This window comes from Amia ocellicauda, chromosome 21, assembly GCF_036373705.1.
Source record: "Amia ocellicauda isolate fAmiCal2 chromosome 21, fAmiCal2.hap1, whole genome shotgun sequence".
Classification (NCBI taxonomy): Eukaryota; Metazoa; Chordata; class Actinopteri; order Amiiformes; family Amiidae; genus Amia; species Amia ocellicauda.
In genome coordinates this window covers 5992292-6013790 of record NC_089870.1, presented here as the reverse complement: position 1 = coordinate 6013790, position 21499 = coordinate 5992292, and positions in this window count along the sequence as shown.

The following is a 21499-nucleotide window of genomic DNA, read 5'->3' as shown; positions in this document are numbered from 1 at the left end:
GAGTTTTCCATCTTGAAATTTTGACATTTTGGTCAGTACACTGCTTGGTTCCAGAATATGTAATAATTGTCAATATTTTCTGAGATTTTGTATTCCTACTCAGACCAAGTATCCCCACATTAAACTGCGTAAACGTCACTAAAAACTGAAAAAATTGAGGTGTTCTAAAACTTGACCAGTAGTGTACATAAGACCCCCAACGGAACTGACGGCATGGTCACTACAATATTCACAGATTCTGCTTCGGGCTTCCAGCAACACCCAAAGCTTCTGTGTATGGGCAAGCGGGCGACTAGGGTGGCAAGGCGCCTGTCACAGATCAGGCCCATCATTGTATGTAAGGCTAGCAAAGGCAAAAGCAACCTTAGACAAAATATAACTTCCACTTCAACCAAGAGTGTCCAGATCCACTACTGGAGTGCCCAAATCCTGAAAGGTGTATAGGTCTCTTTGAATAAACCATTGATGATATCCTTCGAAAGGTGCTCATTCTGACCAATGAGAAAGAATGAGTAATTTTAGGTAATTAAAAGAAAAAAAACAGAAGAAACAGTGGCCTAAGAGCACCAGATTTGAACAGCTCTGATATGTAAGATGTTCTAGATCAGGAATGGTGAACCTGTGGCACGCAGAGCCGTTTAGGTTGGCACACAAAATGAACGACTACGCGTTTTTTGTTTTGTTTTTTGTTTTGCTTTTTGCCAGCCCACCCATCAATTGTTTAAACTGATTGGCACAGTCAGTATAAAACAGTCAGTATATTTGGCAGTGACAGAACCGCCCCTAGTTCATTGAGCAGCGCTCATATTATTTACAGAATATCCATGTTTTAGGTCGTGTTCTTGTGCGCAGATTTTCACAGTTATGCGCAGAACTGCAGAATCCTCCGCTCCCATTGGTGGAGCTGCGCAGATCCGCGCAAAACTGCACTTCACGGACAAGATGTTAATTTATGATGAGTGTTTATGCTGCGGTGTGGCACTGTGGGAGGAGGAGGAAGATGACAGAAACTGTAAGTTTCCATTGGTGGGTTTGTTGAGCACTCAGGGGAAAGCATTTTGGTTACCGTTATCTCAAAAGAAAACTATACATTCTCAAAAATAAATAAATTATGCCTTTGATTTGTAGAGTACATTTGTGCACACATTATTTTCTTCTTAAAGCATAAGTGCATAAGTGCTTAATATACACAATGTATATTAATATACCAGTTTTAGTTATTTTACAAAATTTAAAAGCAATATATGAGTAAATATACATTAAAAAATTAAGGTTCATTGGTAATGAGTGCAAGTGCAAACAAAACACAAAACACTATGGAAGGGTTACTAATGCAGCCAAATGAACAAACTTCTTCTTCTTGTATGTAATGGCAGGGCAATGGGAGAATACAAACCAGACTTTGGGCACTCCATTCAAAAAAGGTTTGCCATCCCTGTTCTAGTCTGTAAAATATTCACTCAGACAGGACATTCTTCAGGCTTGTTTATTAATTGATTTCAAATCAAAACAAACTAAAGATTTTTTAATTGGGCCTGTGTCTGAAGTCTGTTTAATGCCAACTGACTAATAATCAGAATTACCAATCTTCAGCATTTTGGAAGTTGGATTTCCAATTAACTGCATGCCAATAAGATATGGGTTTCTTCTGTTGATCCTCAAGTCTGTCATAGGTCTCTAATGCACAGCAGTTCTTAACCAGTCCATGTTCAAGCTTTAGACTTACTGTACAGGAGGGGATTGCTTTGTTAGAATTGACTAATCCAGCTATGCCTGACAATAAGAAATGTCTCAGTCTGTCCACTTGAGAGCTCACACATCTAAAACATTTACATATCAAATTAAATGACTTCCATTCCACAGAAATACTCTTACATGGAAAACAACTTCATCTGAAGACTCTGTTCAATCAGTCCTTCTAAATCACAATTAATGAATAAGTGGCTCAAAAAAGGCTCAGAATTTAAAGTTATCGACAGGTTAGAGACTAAAACCAAACAAGAAACAAAATCAGCATAGTGTGAAAAGGTGGGAAGGAGTCCCCAGGGGAAAGGCGAAACCCCCTTTTACAAAGACCTTCACAAAAACATCCATATAACTTTCCTGAGACTACGCCACTCCCTTTAGATCATGGTGAGGGAGGGAGAACATCACGTCACCCTTACAGTTTCCCCCACACAGGTTCTTACCCAAAGGCATCCCAGAAGACCTCCATGCCAAGTTTCAACCTCCCCACCAACCCGTCCTTTTCTCCCCCCTGTAAGCTAGGGGTGGGCGCTTCCCGCAATGGCTCCCATAGAGGACACACTCACAGATGGCTGCAATTAATAGTACGTTCCCCGTCCAACCGCCCTTCCAGACAAATCTTATAGGCTGATCCCCCTCCCCCTAAAGGCACGACCACCATGAAAGATTCGGGCAACCAGAGCAGGGCTGATTACCCTTGGGCCCTGCACCGACAATTACGGACCCATACCCTCTCTCCTGGCATATTATTGAGCACTCATCTGCTGCTAGGCGTGGCATGCCCTGTCTCATCCCTGCTACTGTCGCGCCTTCTCTGTGTCATAACCATAGGCCTTGGCCAGCACCCTATGATGCTTGACCACCCACCCTTCCCCTGTCCATGGCGTGATCGACGGCAAGGCCGTCCACTCATCAGGTAGAAGGGTGAGTAGCCAGAAAACTCGTGATTGATGTCATTGTATGCGTGGACCAGTTCAGTGAGACCATCAGCAGTACTCCACCTCACCTAGCGACCCCAGCAGAGAGAGCAGGGTCTGACTGAACTGCTCACATGCCCCGTTGTCCTGTGGATGATAAGGAGTTGTGCGACTTTTCCTAATCCCATAGATATTAACTCAATCCCCCATCAACTGAGACTCCAAACCAGGGCCCCTGTCACTATGTAGCTACTCGGGACATCGGAACGGCTAAATAACTCTTTTCCAGAGGGGCTTTACAGTAGTAGTAGCAAACTGATCGCACACCGGGATGGCCCAGGCGAATCGCAAAAACAAGTCAATCATTTCCAAAATATAAGGATATTGATCATCAGGTCGGCCTAATGCCAAATGGTCAAGAGCAACCACTTCTAGGGGGTAGGAGGGGATGATGGAGGCCATGGCAAGCTCCCCCCTCTGGTCGCATCCATGTCCAGGAGCACTGTGCGCATGCTGCCACCTAGTGCTTAGAGTCCTCTCCCATGCCGTGCCAAAAGTATCTAGTCCGGAGTACTGACAGAGTCCGCCCCCCGCTGGCATGACCCGTGGTACGCATGGTACTGTTTCCATAAGTTTCAAACACTAAGAACAATCTCACCTGCCTCACGGTGGAGGGCCCTAACCATTCCACTACTGCCGCTATATTCTCTGGGTCTGATGCAACCTGGTGGCCCAGGTATCCCACCTCTTTCTGAAAGAACAAGCACTTGCAGGGTTGCAGCTTCAGCCCATAGCTATGCAGAGTATGAAATACTTGATCTAAATGGTATAGATGCTTGTCAAAGTTAGCGGAGTATACAATAATATTGTCCAGATATTTTAAAAAGATTGGTTTACCTGGCTCCCTACGCATTGCTTCATCAAACGATGGAAGGTGGCCTGCGTATTATGTAATGCCCTCTTCTCCCTGTCCTTCGTGTCTACTGCCACATGCCAGTATCCGCAAGCCAGGTCCAAAGTGGAATACCATGCGGCTCCGGTTAAGTTGCTCAGTGACTCCTCTATCCGTGGCAGGGGTAAGCATCCTTGTGGGTGACAGCATTAAGCTTTCAGTAGTTCATGCATAACTGGAGAGTCCCATCCTTCTTCCGTACCAGAACTACCGTAATTACTTTCTGTAATAAATCCTTCATGTTTCATCTGGTGGATCAGCCCCCATAGCTCTTGGTACATTGCAGGTGGCACTGGGCAGTAGCGCTCTCGAGATGGGGGGCCAACTCCTGTGGGGATGTGGTGATATGGCAAAGTGTGGCAAAAACAGCCCACCAGTGATGCAGTACTGTCTCCAATCAGCGCCAATGATATTCATCCCTAGAATGCCTTCTGTGGGGCTCACATTCCCATCCACAACAATAACAACCCCCTTCTCCATCACCATAACCCCCTATATTAAGCTCCTGTTTAATTGGTCCCGAGAGCAGCTCCATGATGTATAGCTCCCTCAAGGTCATCTCGTCTCATGTGGACCCCCCGGGTTCTTCCTGTTGCCACCTGGAAAAGAGTTTGCAAAGCTGTAGAGTGAAAGCCCCCATAGTCTCCCCCTTATTCTGCCTTGCCTGAAATAATCGCGCACTGAATCCAGCTTGAGACTGATCAACTGTATCTAAGGTTGCCCAAACTAGCTGACTGGTGGCCCGCTTCCTTTCTGCTAACAAGAAGATCTCCCTTTTTGCATTCCCTTCTAAATGCCCCACTTAGAAAGTCAACTTTCTGTTGCTCGTTTAGTTCCTGCACCCATAGCATGGATTGAATCTGTCTCTTCCAAACCTCATGAGAGGCTTCCCTCTCTTCTCCCTTAAACTTGAGGACCCATGGCCCTTTCATGAAGCAAGGCATAACTAGCATTCCTGCTACTGTAGGACCCAGGGGGTCCTATCCTTCCATATTGGTGTGCCCAGTGCCTGCCAACCCTATGCCAAAAAGTATCTCGCTCTACCAGGTGTTTATAGCTCAGGACACTGAGTTTGCCACCTTGATTTAGTAGAGTCAAGGAACTCCCCACACCCTCCCCACACAGGACCTTTGGGTCTGAGCACACCAATAAGACCACAGGTAAGTTGCAAAAACAGTTTATTATAATTATACACAAAATGTACAGAAAACACAGTGCAAGAGCTGGCAAAGTGAAAGTCTATAGCTGGCTGAAGACAATAAATACACAATAAATACAAAATATCAATTTTACAGGAAGAGCAATTGTAATAAAACCTAAACTAAAATGCCTTTAAAACTGGCAAATGGTCATAAAATCCTAAAAAACTAAAATACGGTTTCTCTGTAGCAGATCTTCACAGAAGCTTCCTGTGGGCTAGGATGAACACAGGTAAGTAAAGTGCAAGGTGGTAAATCTCTTTGTAGCAACTATACTAAATAGGTCCATTTATTGCATTTCTTTGCAGGTCTATGATGTAACCGTTCAGATGGAAAGGAGGAGAGGACGCAGTACCAGGTAAGTATATGACCAATATGCAAAAATCAATAATAATAATACAATTCATTATAATTAGGAACTCCCCAACCTATACCACTGCACTGGTCCAGCATTCGTCTGATGGCTTAGCTTAAACAGCTTCCGCCCGCCCGCCCGCCTGCAAAGACACTGTGAAGCTTTCTCCTCTCTGGCACTGCACATGGCTTAAATGTCCACATAGAAGCGGGAGCAGATGAAGGTAATCAGGCTGTTTTGCGAGGCGACCAATCCGAGGCATGATCTGTCTCAGGCAGGAGAAACTCAGGACAAATCATAACAAACCCATGTGCAGAATAATAATGCAGTAATTAAGTAATCAATGCAAAACAACCACACAGATCACTATAGAAAATAAATCAACATGCAACAAAATCTCCATAATCACATGAAAGAAAAAGAAAATACATAAGTTCCCAAATCATATTTATAATCAAATATAAAGATAATTACACAATTAAGCTGCATTTCACTGTCTGTTACAATAACTGTGGGTGACTTTAGGCACATTCAATTTCATTGCATGCTATTATTCAGCACATGGTGCTAGAGTTGTGTCAATACACTTCAGTAGTTAGAAACTTAACAGTATTGATCTACTAACCTGCGTTAACCAAGACTTCCCATTGGGGTACACTAAAAAGCTGCTTACTAAACATGTTTGAAGACAGGGAAGTCTATTATGTCAGAAGATTGCTTTTGTATAGACCCTCACAAGCAGAAGTTAAAGGTGACCTCTAAACACATTTCATGTGTAGTTAAATTATCTGTAGACCATGATTAATCAGGGCCACACGATTTGATGTCAGATGTTCATATGAAGAGAGCACTCCTTAAGAGAGGTCAATCTTAGTGTGCCAATTGCTGCAGAGTTTGTCCTTCAGAGAAATCATGGTGTCTCTTGTGTTTAGCCTGCTGTTCAAATCTTGGACAGCCAGTGTAAAATACATTTTGATTCTCCTTAAACTACCTCCTTCATGCAGTTAAGATGTTTTGTGTTTAATTTATTTACAGTACTGTAGCTATGGGGTGCCAAATGTAAAACAGCACACATTTCTTCTCACTTAAATATTGTGTTTTTCCAGATTTGGTAAATAATTTTGTCCACATTTGTAAATATTTCAAATTTGTAAATAAATACATGCTAAATCTCCATTTTGAAAAATACATATTTTTTAAACTTTGCCTGAATCACAGGATCTTTCGTAATTTTGAGTATTTTATAGTAAATTGCTTACATGAGCTAAATATTTATTTTCTTTAGGTTTAAGTTGAATATTTATTTCAAAGGCCATATTTAGGATTTAGCTAAATATTTAGTCTTCAAAACAGATTTAGATATGTGAAATAAGAAACGTGTGCATTGATTTACATTTGGCACTGTTATTGATTCTGTGTTTTTGCTTGTTTAGTCCTCTTTGGTATCTAACTTGTATCCTTTTCCTTTGCAGTGTGTATTTTACAGTTACATGGATATAATATAGTCAGAATGCTTACAGGTTAAACTATAGCACAAAAACTAAAGCAGAGACATGTGGTAAAGTCGTCTGTTGTGAGATCTCAGACATGCTTCGCTCAATCTGACCTCCAACAAAAGAGAATGGTCGCCATGCTCTTGGCCTCACCAGTCATTAATCATACAGACTTCAGTTAATTTATCTGTTTTAATATGTTCTGTCCAAAGGGGAAGTGAAATACTGTTTCCCATCTTTTACTCTATATTCCTGTTGTAAATAATATGGATTTTGGGGGGAATAGAACACTTAACTACTCCTACGTTTATTTGGCGAATTGCTATTACAGGAAAGGTTGAGTGAAAGACAGTTCTACAATCTGAGTCAAAGATTCCAGGAAGCAGGCTTGTCCACTAACAATTCTTCTTAAGACATAAACAGATCTCCCATCTCCTTAAGGTTTAGTTGGAACATAACAGTTATATTCCTCAGACAAGAGGTATATATACACATATAAAATGTTATAACTAGGTGTTCACAAAGACAAAATTCCTTGAGTGGGTAGTGAGGAAGGCTATTACATTTTTCTATGATTGACTTTTTCAAATTAACTCACATTATCTTAAAATGTATTACAATACCGATAGATCAATTAAATTAAATTTAAAAAATCAAGAACACAATACATCATTTATTGGGATAAGTAGTCCATATGACTTTACATCTAAAATATACTAGAATTCAATCAAAATTCATGAGATTAAAAAAGGGGTAACATTACATTTTAGCATAATCTGACATTGCCTCAGATTAAAATTGATGTCTAAATTTGCAAAGGCCATTTCACTAATAGATCTATGAAATGAATGCAATGGGACTGAAAGGAACAGATGTGCCTTTTCATCCAAAATTTCCCTTTACGATTTGATGCCATTAAGACAAAGCTACCATTAGGTGTGCAATGAACTAGATTTCATCACAGCTGAAGGAATCCACAGCTAATACTGGGAATGAAAACGTTTTATGAATCTCATTATTGTGCAAAACAGGAAATTCTCCCTGGAGATAACCAGGTAAGAGTTAGGGTCTGATAACTCAAAGCTGAAGCTGATCAATGGACTCGCCAATGTAGTCCTCTGCAGGAGCAAAACTAGGCTGTTTTAGTCAGCAAAAGTGGCTGTATTGTTTTTGAACGACAAAGAATGTGAAAACTATTTTGTGGAGCAGATTATCACTCTTTGCTTCTTATTTTATTTTACTTTAATGTGGAATATCCCAGTATTTTGACTACTTTTTCACCCCAATTTTGGAATTACAAATTACACAAATCTCTGCTCAGCACAGTATACCTCCCATGCTGCTTCAGGAGGGATGAAACAAAAGCATGCATCCTTGAAAATGCGCCTTGTTAAAGCCATCTGCTCTTTTTCACACCGCAGGGCCAGAATGCATACAGTCATTGTATCACACCAATAGGAGGATTGGCATGAACAGCTAACACCCTGGTCCTGCTGAAGCTGACCATGGCCTGATAGGACACAAACACACCCTGCACTCTGGCAGGCCGGTTAGTCCCAGTTTCATAGGTGGCTATGATTCCTCTAACTTTCAATATGGACATGGCACATAACTGGGTCTTTGAAATGCTGATTTGCATCATTTTATCAATTTGTTTGAGGGGGGGCGGGTTCTGGAATCATTATACATTGTGTAGACACAAAGCCTGGACTTTTTTTCTTTACTCTTTCTACTAGTCCACATTTTTCTTGTGTTTTTTTCTTTCATGGTTCGCATGGTTCAAATTGAGAGGAAGTTATCTAAATTTATCAAGGTTAGAATTTATATGACAAGGTAATATATATTCTGTCCATTGGAAAAAACGTAGCCTGAGGTAAAGTGTGCCATTTTAGCTTGTAATTATTGTACCTTTAATACAAACCTATGTGTGAGAAAGAGAGTTCCCCTTGCAATGTTATTATAAAAAAGAAATAGTTTCCCAGGACTGACATTTAAGCATGCTTTTCTTAAATTAAAATATTCTAATTTCAAAAAGTTATTACCAGGTGCAGTTCTGGAAGTGCCGGCCGAGAACGAGACATTGACTTTCATTCTTTTTTCTTTCGAATGGAATTGCCAAAGAAGCCTGTAACATCTCCATGCAGAATAATACTGACGATAAATGACTTTTGCTATCACCTAAGTTACCAAACAGAAATGTGCAACCAAGCGGAACTTTTACAAAGCACTTTGCGCTTTATGTCTTTCCGAGGGAAATATAATTAGAACGGCAATGACTTTCCAAGTGTTGAACGCCAGGGAGATTGGTGTAAAACATCATTAATTCTAAGAGCCAAGAACATTGTTTATCTTCAAAATCCTTAAGCTGCCAGCTAGTCTATTAATTTGAAGGCTTTGCAATCATCATGGCCTGGTCTTTGTCATTTTGCAATGAGGTATCAAGGAGTCTGACTCAAAAATAAGGTAAATGCACCTTCTTTTTAGAGCAAGACTCAAACTTTCCATTAACCCACTTACTGAGGTATTTAATGAGGCGCGAGGTAGTTTATTTACTTCCTTGGACATACTTACTGGTCTTGCAATGTTTATGCCATCAATTTGTAATAGTCTTTCTTGCTCTCTTTTCCTCCTGTCAACTTTCAAAATTCAGAATAGGTGTTTATTAAGTGATTAATAAATGTATGCGTGAACGAAACACATTTAAGCTGGAACCAAATACATACCCAGCTGAAATTACTTATATTCTAAACAGGTGCTGAAGATTTCAGACCAGATTGTTTTTCATTAAGACCTTTAACTCCTTTACTTTACAAGCATCTCTGAAAACACTGTACATAGCAAGCAGTGTTAAAGTATTTGTTGGGAATTGAGTACTGTCCCATGGGAGCAATTAGTTGGCCTGTATTTCCAGATCAATTTCCAGAGATGAGTAAAACCCTAAATCACTGCTACCCTTGTGCTGAGTTTGCTCAAATAGAAAACTTGAAAGCAGATTTAGTCTACACACTATTAATTATGTGATATATATATATATAATTAAAATCAAATAAATAAATTGATGGAACAAGCAAATTAGCAGCAAAGGTTTTAGTTTTGTTCAAGTCCGAATATAAGTATACCAGCCTTTCTCTAACCATACATGTGTAACCTACGCTTAACCTTGCTGAAATACACTTCTGTGTGAATTTGTTCATCTTTACTTTTTCAAGCAGATCCACACATTTAAAAGGCATGTGTTAATTAATTAATAATATTATTTTTAAGGTGTTAACATCATTTTAATAATTCCTTTGAATATTTTTTCCAAACAAACTAGTGTGGGTATGCAATAAAAATAGATTGATCTGAGCACATAAACACATAAGTTTGCATGTTCTTCAACACTGTTTCCCAATTTAGATCTGATTCCCAAGAGTAAGCATTAATCTGGGGAATATTTTTGTCCATTTTATTCTTCAATCTTGAATCTATTAACATTTCTAGAAATAGAAAATACATCTGTTTATGAGGGATATATATATATATATATATCCCTTTTACACACACACACACACATATATACTCATTTCACCTTTCCTTTTCTTATGCTTAAAATAGATACAACAACCTTTTTGATCAAAAGCCTCAAACAAATACAATAACATTATTTAAGAAGTAAAACCAGCAAACTTCCAATACACAGCACAACATTTTTTTAAATTGCTGACTATACCTTTGGGAATTATCTTGCAGCTACTTAAGGCAAAATCCTGCTTGAATTCCTGTGCAGTCTTAATGCTTCAAAAACAGCCAGCCAGTTAATTTGGAGAGAGTTCTCATTTTGAGAGGCAAAACAGACCACGTTCCAAGAGCTACTGATTTAATTGTACCATCTAACTTCATTTGGAAAGAGCAGTGTGCCATTAGTGGGGCAACCTGATGTCTGTGTCTCTTTGTCTGAGCCTTTGAAACTCTCCAGCTCACCTCTATTGAAAAGCAACAACAAAAATACCACACTCTCCTGAGTCACCTTTCACCTATCTGATTCGTGATTTTTGGCTGTGGATCTTTTCCATCAAATCCAACCAAATGTTAATTAAGGTAACAACATGAAAAAAGGACATACAGGGAATTTCAAAGAGCAGTGATACCTCAGGCCAGTGAGGTACTAATATCAGATGTCACTTTTCCCTCCAAGAGCATAACTGCTTCCAGTAGGTTGAAAGTTTATGCCATAGTTTATCTTTGTGTGTGTGTGTGTGTGTGTGCATGTGTCTTGTGGAATCTATAAATCAGCCATGCTCTAATTCTCACATTTTCTCAAGTGAATATTACAGGGGAATGTGGATTTTGCTTGAATTCCTGTGCTCATCAGAAAAACATAATATAATATAAAGTGTGCAACAAGCATTGCTCCTCCCAGATATACTCGTATTTTATTGTGAGTCGAAAGAAGATTTTGGGTTTGACAGACGCAACTCTGGCATTCTTATACCCTCAAAAGCCTAAACTGCAATCAATAGACACCTGTAAATTGTATATTTAGGATGACTAATTATTGACCATCTTGTCTTCACATAATTAAAACTACTACGCAATTTAGCCTCTTAAAAAAAAGATGGTTCGTCATTCAGCCCGCCTTGTCAACGCAGCTGCAACGAAGATTAGTCTCAATAGCTTGGAAAATTGTGTGTGTGTAATTTGACCAAGCTTGCCAGCTTTTTCGCAGGCAGGAGGGGGAAAACAAAACAAGTGGAAGCTACAGATGTATTTGCAGTGTAAAAAGCGAGAGTGCGAAAAAGACAGCCGCATACGAGAGCTGAACTCCCCAGTGAGGAGTGGTCTGGGACACTGAGACACTGCAGGAAATCTGGCAGGCTGTCACTTTACAGAGAGGTCCTGACTCAGGACAGTCTGAGAGTGCAGAAATGCTTCAAATGACGGACTGAGACATGGCACAGGGAAAACTGCAGTCTAGTTGTTTGGGCCACGTCGTTGTGCCCTGACACAACAATAGCTGTTTGTTTCAAGACATCCCTCACCTACTGTATCTTCCAATGAGGTTTGTCTTGAAAACAAAAGGCATTGAGAAGGATTCTCATCGTGAGATCCCATAACGTTCGGCATATATAAACTCAACATGTCATGATAGATATGTTCAATAAGCAAAATCTCACACTATCAGGACATATTAACAGATAGATTTTACTCGCAGCTAAGGACAAAGTCCAAAAATCTAACAAAATCCAAGAATCCGAAACAGGGAGATTTCATAATGCTTGCCCTTTTGCTTTTGGACAATTGTGAGCTGATGAATCACTAGAGGCTTTAGGCCCATTGTTTGGTTTCATCTTGGTGAAAGACTGAGGCAGCAGTTTTGTGCAGGAATGATAAATCTTCCTTGTTTTGAATATGTCAGTGTGAAAAACAAATTCTAGTGTCACCAAAAACGAATGCCTGCAGCTAAAAGACACACCCGTTAGCATTTTTACCATTATACTGTAGCTCCTCCTGTTCCTATGCCTACTGTACTCCTTGGCACATACCAGGGACAGAACTCTATTATGTTTGCACTTGTGTTAGTGCATTTGTACTAGATTGTATGCATATTGTATTTTGCCCTGATTGTATTTACTGGGCATCTGATAAGAAGTGATAAAGGAAAAAACAATCGAGGGAATACAAAATAGGTTGCAACTTGGTATGGAATGTTCTAAGGAAGGTCTTCTACATCAAATTCATTGGCAAACATTTTTGTCACCTCATACCTACACATATCCCTGTATTTCTGTGTTCTTGTATGTTCTCTTTTTCTCTGATTGCATATAATTAGATACATGCACTTAGCATTTACCGATGGTAAAGACCAAGAGTGCTGAAAAGCATATTATATGATGGGGTTGGATGGGTTAGTTGTTTTAGTTGCCTACTTTTTATGACCAAGTTAATAGAGGACAAACAGCTTTACAAAAAATAAACATCCTAAAATGTTGACCATGTGAATGAGTATTTGTTATGGCCTGTTGTCACTTAAAATTTGTGTCACATGCTATGGGTGGCCAAAATAGCTGTACACTGGATTGACTACGCCACCCTGAGTTTAACGAGGGAGGGAACTGCCACCAAATATCCCCCATGTGCAGGCTCGGACCAGGACCAGAAATTTAACAATGTTTACTGTTAGTGTCACGTACGGTGTTAATGAGCTCTTTAATGACTAATTATTACATTTATCTTTCACTTTATTCAATATGGTTGTGTGTAATTTGTTTGGTAATTATATTGCCTTTATTTTGTTATTATTTATCCTTCACCTTATTTTTAATTCTTTATTCACTATTATTATTATGATTCTTTGCATGTGTGCCTTATTATAATTTGTTTCCTTTGAGAAAATCACCACCACACAACTCACCTTCCATCAACCTGCAAAGAGAGAAACCATGAAGAAGATTAACATCATATTCCCCCGTGTATAGCTCACTTAAGAACGTTTCCACTCACCTGACGAGAGCTTCTGCAACAGCAGCTATACGAGGGAGGATAAAAACAGTTATTCTAGCTTACTCTCTTTGGTTACAAGCAAATTTGTTTCTCCCCAAACAAAGCATTATTATAGTGATCGGATGAATACTTAGCGTCAGTATGCTGATGCGCTGTAACAAAACTGAAAAAAAAGAAGAATCAAGGAAACAAAGTCTGTTGTTTTTTTTGCTCGAATCCCCAGCCAAGTCATGTTAAAACGCTATCATTGGCACATCTTCCATGACTTATTCGGTCTCTGAATTGGGCTTCTCCTTTTGTTTTTCGGTGAGTGCCTGCTGACGTCAGCAAGAATGCCACTTTGAACCTCCGATGACCTCCAGTTCAAAGATGTCTCTTTTCATCTGTTTCTTTTTTATTTGTGCCTCATATACAAGCGAGCAGGTGGGGGGGATGGGGGGGGGGTAGCTCAGAGTCAGATTAATCATTTGAAAGGGGAGTCTAGAAAGCATTGTCTATCAGTATTGAAACACACTTTGGTCTAAGTATACATGTTAATGAGATGGTAATAAATGACTGGTAATGACAAACAAGCTGAATTGCATCCATCCACATGGTGAGGATGGATACATTGTTGGTATGATCATCACAGGCAGTTAGACTGGAGCCAAAGATTATATGTCAAAGTTATGGTTGTCCGTGTATCATTGTTTTTCATTTGTTTTACTAACCTTACTGAGATGGATTACATGTCAATAAAGGTCTCTGTGCTGAAAGGCTATTTACTAAGGTATTGCAGAGGGCGTATCTCTTATTTAACCAGTTAGTGAGAGTGTTATTGCATTGTAGGTTCAATACACAGTCCATCCTATCATGGTCTCAAATTAAGTACCGTAAGTTGGATAGCCAAGTTTGAGATATCCATATTCCCTTTGTTTCAGCTTAAAATGGTATTGAGTAACAAAAGGACAAAATCACCCTCAATTATTGACTCCTCACATTTCTTTGCAGGTATTTGTCTTTGTTCATTTGTTTTTGATTGATGCTGGCTTATTGTATTTCCTCAGAAACATCACTGGCAGTTGTTTTTTTTTCCTTTGTCTTCTTTTAGTCTTGCTTTAACAGTGTTTGTCCCACTAAAAAGCAAAACCTTTAGTTAAAGGAGGAGAACACAAGCCATTGGCTGCAAGTGAACAACTGTCACTAAGCTCTCTGCAGCTAGCTGAGCCATTTCAGAAATTACTGTTGAAGTGCAGGAAGGCTGGATGTCTCTCTGATTATCTGATGTTCTGCTTGACAAGAGTGGACAGGTCCTGGAAAGGGTCATTTCCAGCAGGGTGAAAAAGAGGTCTACTTTTTATACACAAATTATTTATACAAATAATTACTCTTACTGTTCCATAACAGATTTCAGTGAATGCCAGATAAAGTCATCTTTATTTCATAAATAATAAATAGTTTTGTAATATATATAGTGTATGATCTCGGCAACATAATCCCTCTCTGAACGTAGTAGAGTGTAAATGCCCCTGCGACAGGGGACTGGTCTTTAGGCATAGGGTGTTTTTTCACACTGCTGGTGAGGCTGTGAGGTATAATGTTCTCCCATAGTGCCTCATATTCCTGGCAATTGCAGATAAACGTGTATTAAGAGGTGCTGCATTAATAAGGGTATAGATGTAATTCATGGAGACAGCTGGCCTGTATAATATGCAAATCTTAAAGGGCAAATGGCTAAGAAATATAAAAAAGTTTAAATATGAATCATTTCATGACAGTTTACAGGTACAACATTAGGTTTGGAAAATATTGTGTTCTAGGTTTTGAAGTATTTTGTAAATACCCAAATGGATCTTGACAACTTTAGCTGAGAGACTTCAGTGGGATGTCTGTTCCTTTCAGATCTGATACCGATCTTCCCACACTGACCCAAACTCACTGACAATGCAGAGGCGATAATGGCAATTCGACTTCGGAAGCAAAACGAATACAGCTGTTTGCAGGAGAGATGTATTTAACATATTAATAAATGCCTTAGAGGCACAAGGAAATTGATATGTTAATATGAATATTTCAATTTGTTCTCCACTGAGTCCATTTGACCTTTAAAATCATGTGCCTCCGTTCAGGGAACCTCATTGCAAATTCGATGGTAAAACTTAGCAGTACAGCTCTGATTTAGAATCTGGGTTAAATATAATTACTCTCTGTGAAAGATATGCAAATGTCAAAATTAAGTTCAGGAACAATCCAGCAGTTATGGTTCTTCCACTCGACAGCTTACATGGACAGGCAAAAATAAAGGAAGGCAGCATTCACACTATCTTTGTGATCTACATTACTGAGTATAACCAAGACTGATTTCATTGCGCTGGGCAATACTGTCCCTTCCAGATGAATATTTCAACCAGACTTCTGACCTATAATAACACAGTGAAAGGAAAGATACACTTTGAACACTATGTGAGAAAATAAATCCTCACACACATTTTATTTACTAACAGCCACCACAAAGCAAAATAGGAAATACGGATTGCTCCTCTAAAACAAACATGTCCCTCCACTTTTGTGTCACATTTTTACGCATGCTGGTTCAAAATTTCATATCTGTCTGCTGTCTAAAAAAGAGGAGACTGTTAATTCCACTTGTATTACTTCTCATGTGAAAGGCCATGCCATAGTTGTAAGTGACACAGCTAAGGGTGGCCAATTTAGCTGGAGCTGTTTAATGAGGGATGGAACTCGTCCCACCAATCGGACCAGGATCCCAGAACACCACAATAGACCCAGGTAAGTAAGTTGTATTTATTCCAGTAAACAGAAATGAAAACAGGGCATGAAGTCTGCAATCATAAACATTGTGCAAAGTAACAATCAATAAAACTAAATTTGCCTTTAATTAAAATGGGTGATAAAAGAAGCTGAAACCCTAACCTAATGAAAAATAAATACAAAAAAAGAAAACCAAATGCTAGTAAATATACAATAAAAATAGCTATACACCACACTGTTCCTCAATAAGTATTAATAAGAATCTCAATATTTTTCCATAGGCAAAAGAAACAGATATACAGTGCATCTGGAAAGTATTTAAGCGCTTCAATTTTTCCACATTTTGTTATGTTACAGCCTTATTCCAAAACGGATCAAATTCATTATTTTCCTCAAAATTCTACAAACAATACCCCACAATGACAACGTGAAAGACGTTTGTTTGAAATCTTTGCAAATGTATTAAAAAAAATAACAAAAAAGCACATGTTCATAGCCTTTGCCATGACACTCAAAATTGTGTTCAGGAGCATCCTGTTTCCACTGATCATCCTTGAGATGTTTCTACAAGGGTACAGAAAGATTTCTGCAGCATTGAAGGTCCCAATGAGCACAGTGGCCTCCATCATCCATAAATGGAAGAAGTTTGGAACCACCAGGACTCTTCCTAGAGCTGGCCGCCCGGCCAAACTGAGCGATCGGGGGAGAAGGGCCTTAGTCAGGTAGGTGACCAAGAACCCGATGGTCACTCTGACAGAGCTCCAGCATGTCTCTGTAGAGAGAGGAGAACCTTCCAGAAGAACAACCATCTCTGCAGCACTCCACCAATCAGGCCTGTATGGTAGAGTGGCCAGACAGGAGCCACTCCTCAGTAAAAAGCACATGACAGCCCATCTGGAGTTTGCCAAAAGGCACCTGAAGAACTCTCAGACCATGAGAAACAAAATTATCTGGTCTGATGAAACAAAGTTTGAACTCTTTGGCCTGAATGGCAAGTGTCATGTCTGGAGGAAACCAGGCACCGCTCATCACCTGGCCAATACCATCCCTACAGTGAAGCATAGTGGTGGCAGCATCACGCTGTGGGGATGTTTTTCAGCGGCAGGAACTAGAACTTCCAACAGGACAATGACCCTAAGCACACAGCCAAGATAACAAAAGAGTGGCTACAGGACAACTCTGTGAATGTCCTGGAGTGGCCCAGCCAGAGCCCAGACTTGAACCTGATTGAACATCTCTGGAGAGATCTGAAAATGGCTGTGCACCGATGCTCCCCATCCAACCTGATGGAGCTTGAGAGGTCCTGCAAAGAAGAATGGGAGAAACTGCCCAAAAATAGGTGTGCCAGGCTAGTAGCATCATACTCAAAAAGACTTGAGGCTGTAATTGGTGCCAAAGGTGCTTCAACAAAGTATTGAGCAAAGGCTGTGAATACTTATGTACATGTACTTTTTTCGTTTTTTATTTTTAATACATTTGCAAAGATTTCAAACAAACTTCTTTCATGTTGTCATTATTATTTTCAGGAAAATAATTAATTTAATCCATTTTGGAATAAGGCTGTAACATAACAAAATGTGGAAAAAGTGAAGCGCTGTGAATACTTTCCGGATGCACTGTAAATGACTTTTCAATTTGCTGATGCAGAAACTCTTGTCTTTCTTTCTTTCTTTCTCTTTCTTCCTATCATTGTCTGTCTTTCTGTCTTACTTCCCTTCAAGCAGTAAGCAAGGTTTCTTTTTAAATGTATCTGACTTAGATACCCCATCTCATAAGGATATGCAAGGATTTCCAGCAAGTCCTTCAGGAGCTTGATAGCTACACTGATTCCCAATAGCTCTGGGCAAACTGTACATGGCTGCAATCGAAAGCACACCATCTACAAACCCTCTGCATCGATGTTGTGTGCTGGCTTCTCTGCCTGGACTCCAGAAGAGCTTTGACTGGATCTATGATTTTTATCCAGTTGGTCCTCTATTGTAAATCAGAAGTGTCTTTTTTCTTCATCAATCACAGAACTGGAAAGCTCTCTGGCCCCCAGATGTTATTTTTTTAATTAATCACATACATCCAATGCCAGCATAACCCCTTTGCAAGAATGATGCTTCAATATATTATACCAACATGGCAGCCTTGCCTCACTTAAATACGAATAACTCTTGAAGGTGTTTTCTATAGTCCCACCATTCCACAGACAGTAATTTTACCAGAAGAGGAGGAGTGGATTTGTGTTCAGAGTCAGACCAGACTTCATCATAACAATTAAGAGAGAAAAATGTATGTCTACAAAAGGATATTTCTGAACAACTCTACTTTACACTTCGTATTTTAATTTCTGTAAATGCAATTGTTTGAGCTCTATGCTACCAAAGCCCTTGTTTTTTCATGGATGCATGTGGCGTTTGTCTTGGTGCCCAAACATAAGCTGATCATCGCAGTTATAATTTCATTTAGAATCACAAAAGATACTATTTATTTGAGTCCTTCATGTGGCACAGTGTCCTTAAAACATGCAAATGGGAACCAATTGTACAACTGTAATTGAATGTTAGCAATAGGTTAATAAATCCATACATGTAGGGGTTAAATTCATAGTTCTCTATGAGAGCTCACTGCACCAGTAGAGCATGCAAGTGCCAAATTCAGTGGAACTGCACCACCCTCTAGTGGAAAATAGGAAAAAGAACATAACCAGTGTAAATCAATGTGATTTGTTTTACTTTCAACAAGCATGGGTACGCTCTTCAGCATAAAATGAATGGACAGAGAAGGAGACAACTTCTTCCGTAAGCCCTTGATGCAGCACATTTGTTAATGGAGTCTAATCATGGCTGAAAACAACAACTGGTGTCGTCTCCTAAGCTTCAGTCTGGAAGATGTACATTAGAAATGATGTCTTGAAGCCAGCACTTAAGTGAGAGTTCCCAGTAAAGTGTAATGTAGATTAGGGAAGTCACGTACAGTAGCATTTTGTTACAAAACCCTGCACATACATGAGCTGGATGTGAACTTTACAGACCCTCACAATGAATAATGCTGCATAGCTTGGGTATCTGTGATTTTACCCAAGCTTAAACTATGTATACACCCAAAAGAATGAAGACTGATTTATCACATATTCTAGTATACTAGAATACTCACTAGTGCTTACCAAAACAAACACACTATCTCTCATTTCTTGCTAGTTTTTCTGGAGGGGGTGGGGACAATACATTCAAAACTTGCTTTTCTTCTTTTTTGTTTGTTAGTTTTGTAGTGAAAAATATATGTAAAGGCACTGGAGAGGACAAATTAAATGAAAAATGAATGAATTAACTGGGAACATAAAAAGCCTTGTCCACACACACTCACTGTGCCCAAAGGCTTCTCAGTTAATATTTGACTTCAATGCCACAAACCACCAACAGGTGGTGCATTAGTGATATCAATATATTTCAACAGACTGCTTTCCAGATGTAAAAACATAAGGGTCAGATTTCATATGAGCATAGGTTCCTTGGCCCCTAAAACTTACTCACATTCTGTAACATACATGAGAGTAAAAGAGTATCTATCTCAGCAATGCACTGATATTTTCAGAAATCCACAATACCACAGATGTTTTGTATATATGTCTAGATGTCAATGCAAAAATATGAGGTTCAGCATGATTTATTTGTACCCATGTTGTGTTCCAGCAAAATAGTTTAAACTCTGTCCTCCTATCTGACAGCCTTCATTATTGGAATTATTCAGGTGCTTTTCTCTGTTTGCTTCTAAGACAAGTATTAAAATGAATTAATGTACTCCATGTAAGTCCCAACCATAGCACTCCATCACAGTTTCTCATGACTTGTACACTGCATGCAAATATATTAAATCAAATACAAATAGTGTGAGGGCTTTATAGCTGAAAAAAACATTTAAAAATATTATGTTAGTTTCTGTGTGTGTTATAATATCCCTGTTACCAGGACAAATTATTGTATTCAAAACAGCACTTACTCAAACACGGCAAACCAGAGTGAGAAGTATATTTTCTAACATATGTCCCACAGAACATAAGAACATAAGAAAGTTTAAATCTGTGGATATATATGGACGGTGACAAATTAAAGGAAAAATCTGAATAAATGAGTGGAGGAACATAACAAATGCAGATGCCTCCAAAGAGGTGTACTGCATGATACAATTAAGCAATTAACATCCTATCATGCTCTGTGGCATGTATAAAAATGCTGAGCAGGCCCAGTTGACCTCGATTTTGGATCAAGATGGCAAGAGGAAAGGATATAAGTGACTTTGAAAGAGGCGGCATTTTTGGGATACCATAGGTGCTGGTCTACAGAGATGTGGAAAAAATTGATCTGGTCAGATGAGTCATCCTTCACCATATTCTCAACAAGTGGGCGAGTACATGTGTGGAGACACCAAGAGAACGGTAGGCCTGACTGCTTGACCCCTACAGTGAGGTGGGTCCGGAGGCTCTGTTATGCTGTATGGGGCATTTCCCTGGATGACAATGCCCCCATCCACAAGGCATGAGGGCTCACTGAATGGTTTGATGTGTATGAAAATGATGTGAATCATATGCTCTGACCTTCACAGTCACCAGATCTCAACCCAATTGAACAGCTTTGGGAGATTTTGGACCGATGTGCTAAACAGCGCTCTCCACCACCATCATCAAAACACCAAATGAGGGAATATCTTTTGGAAGAATGGTGTTCATCCCTTCAGTAGAGTCCAGACTCGTAGAATCTGTGCCAAGAGCATTGAAGCTGTTCCGGCGGCTCGTGGTGCCCAACACCTTACTGAAACATGTTGCTTTTTCCTTTAATTTGTCACCCGTCTGTATATGCTGAGATACAGACAGACTGACAGACAGATACATACACCGATCAGCCATAACATTATGACCACCTGCCTAATATTGTGTAGGTCCCCCATTTGCCGCCAAAACAGCCCTGACCCGTCGAGGCATGGACTCCACTAGACCTCTGAAGGTGTGCTGTGGTATCTGGCACCAAGACGTTAGCAGCAGATCCTTTAAGTCCTGCAAGTTGCGAGGTGGGGCCTCCATGGATCGGACTTGTTTGTCCAGCACATCCCACACATGCTCGATTGGATTGAGATCTGGGGAATTTGGAGGCCAAGTCAACACCTTGAACTCGTGATTCATCAGACCAGGCCACCTTCTTCCATTGCTCCGTGGTCCAGTTCTAATGCTCACGTGCCCATTGTAGGTGCTTTCGGCAGTGGACAGGGGTCAGCATGGGCACCCTGACTGGTCTGTGGCTACACAGCCCCATATGCAACAAACTGCGATGTACTGTGTGTTCTGACACCTTTCTATCAGAACCAGCATTCACTTTTTCAGCAATTTGAGCTACAGTAGTTCATCTGTTGGATCGGACCACACGGGCTAGCCTTCGCTCCCCACGTGCATCAATGAGCCTTGGCCGCCCATGACCCTGTCGCCGGTTCACCGCTTTCCCTTCCTTGGACCACTTTTGATAGGTACTGACCACTGCAGACCGGGAACACCCACAAGAACTGCAGTTTTGGAGATGCTCTGACCCAGTCGTCTAGTCATCACAATTTGGCCCTTGTCAAAGTCTCTC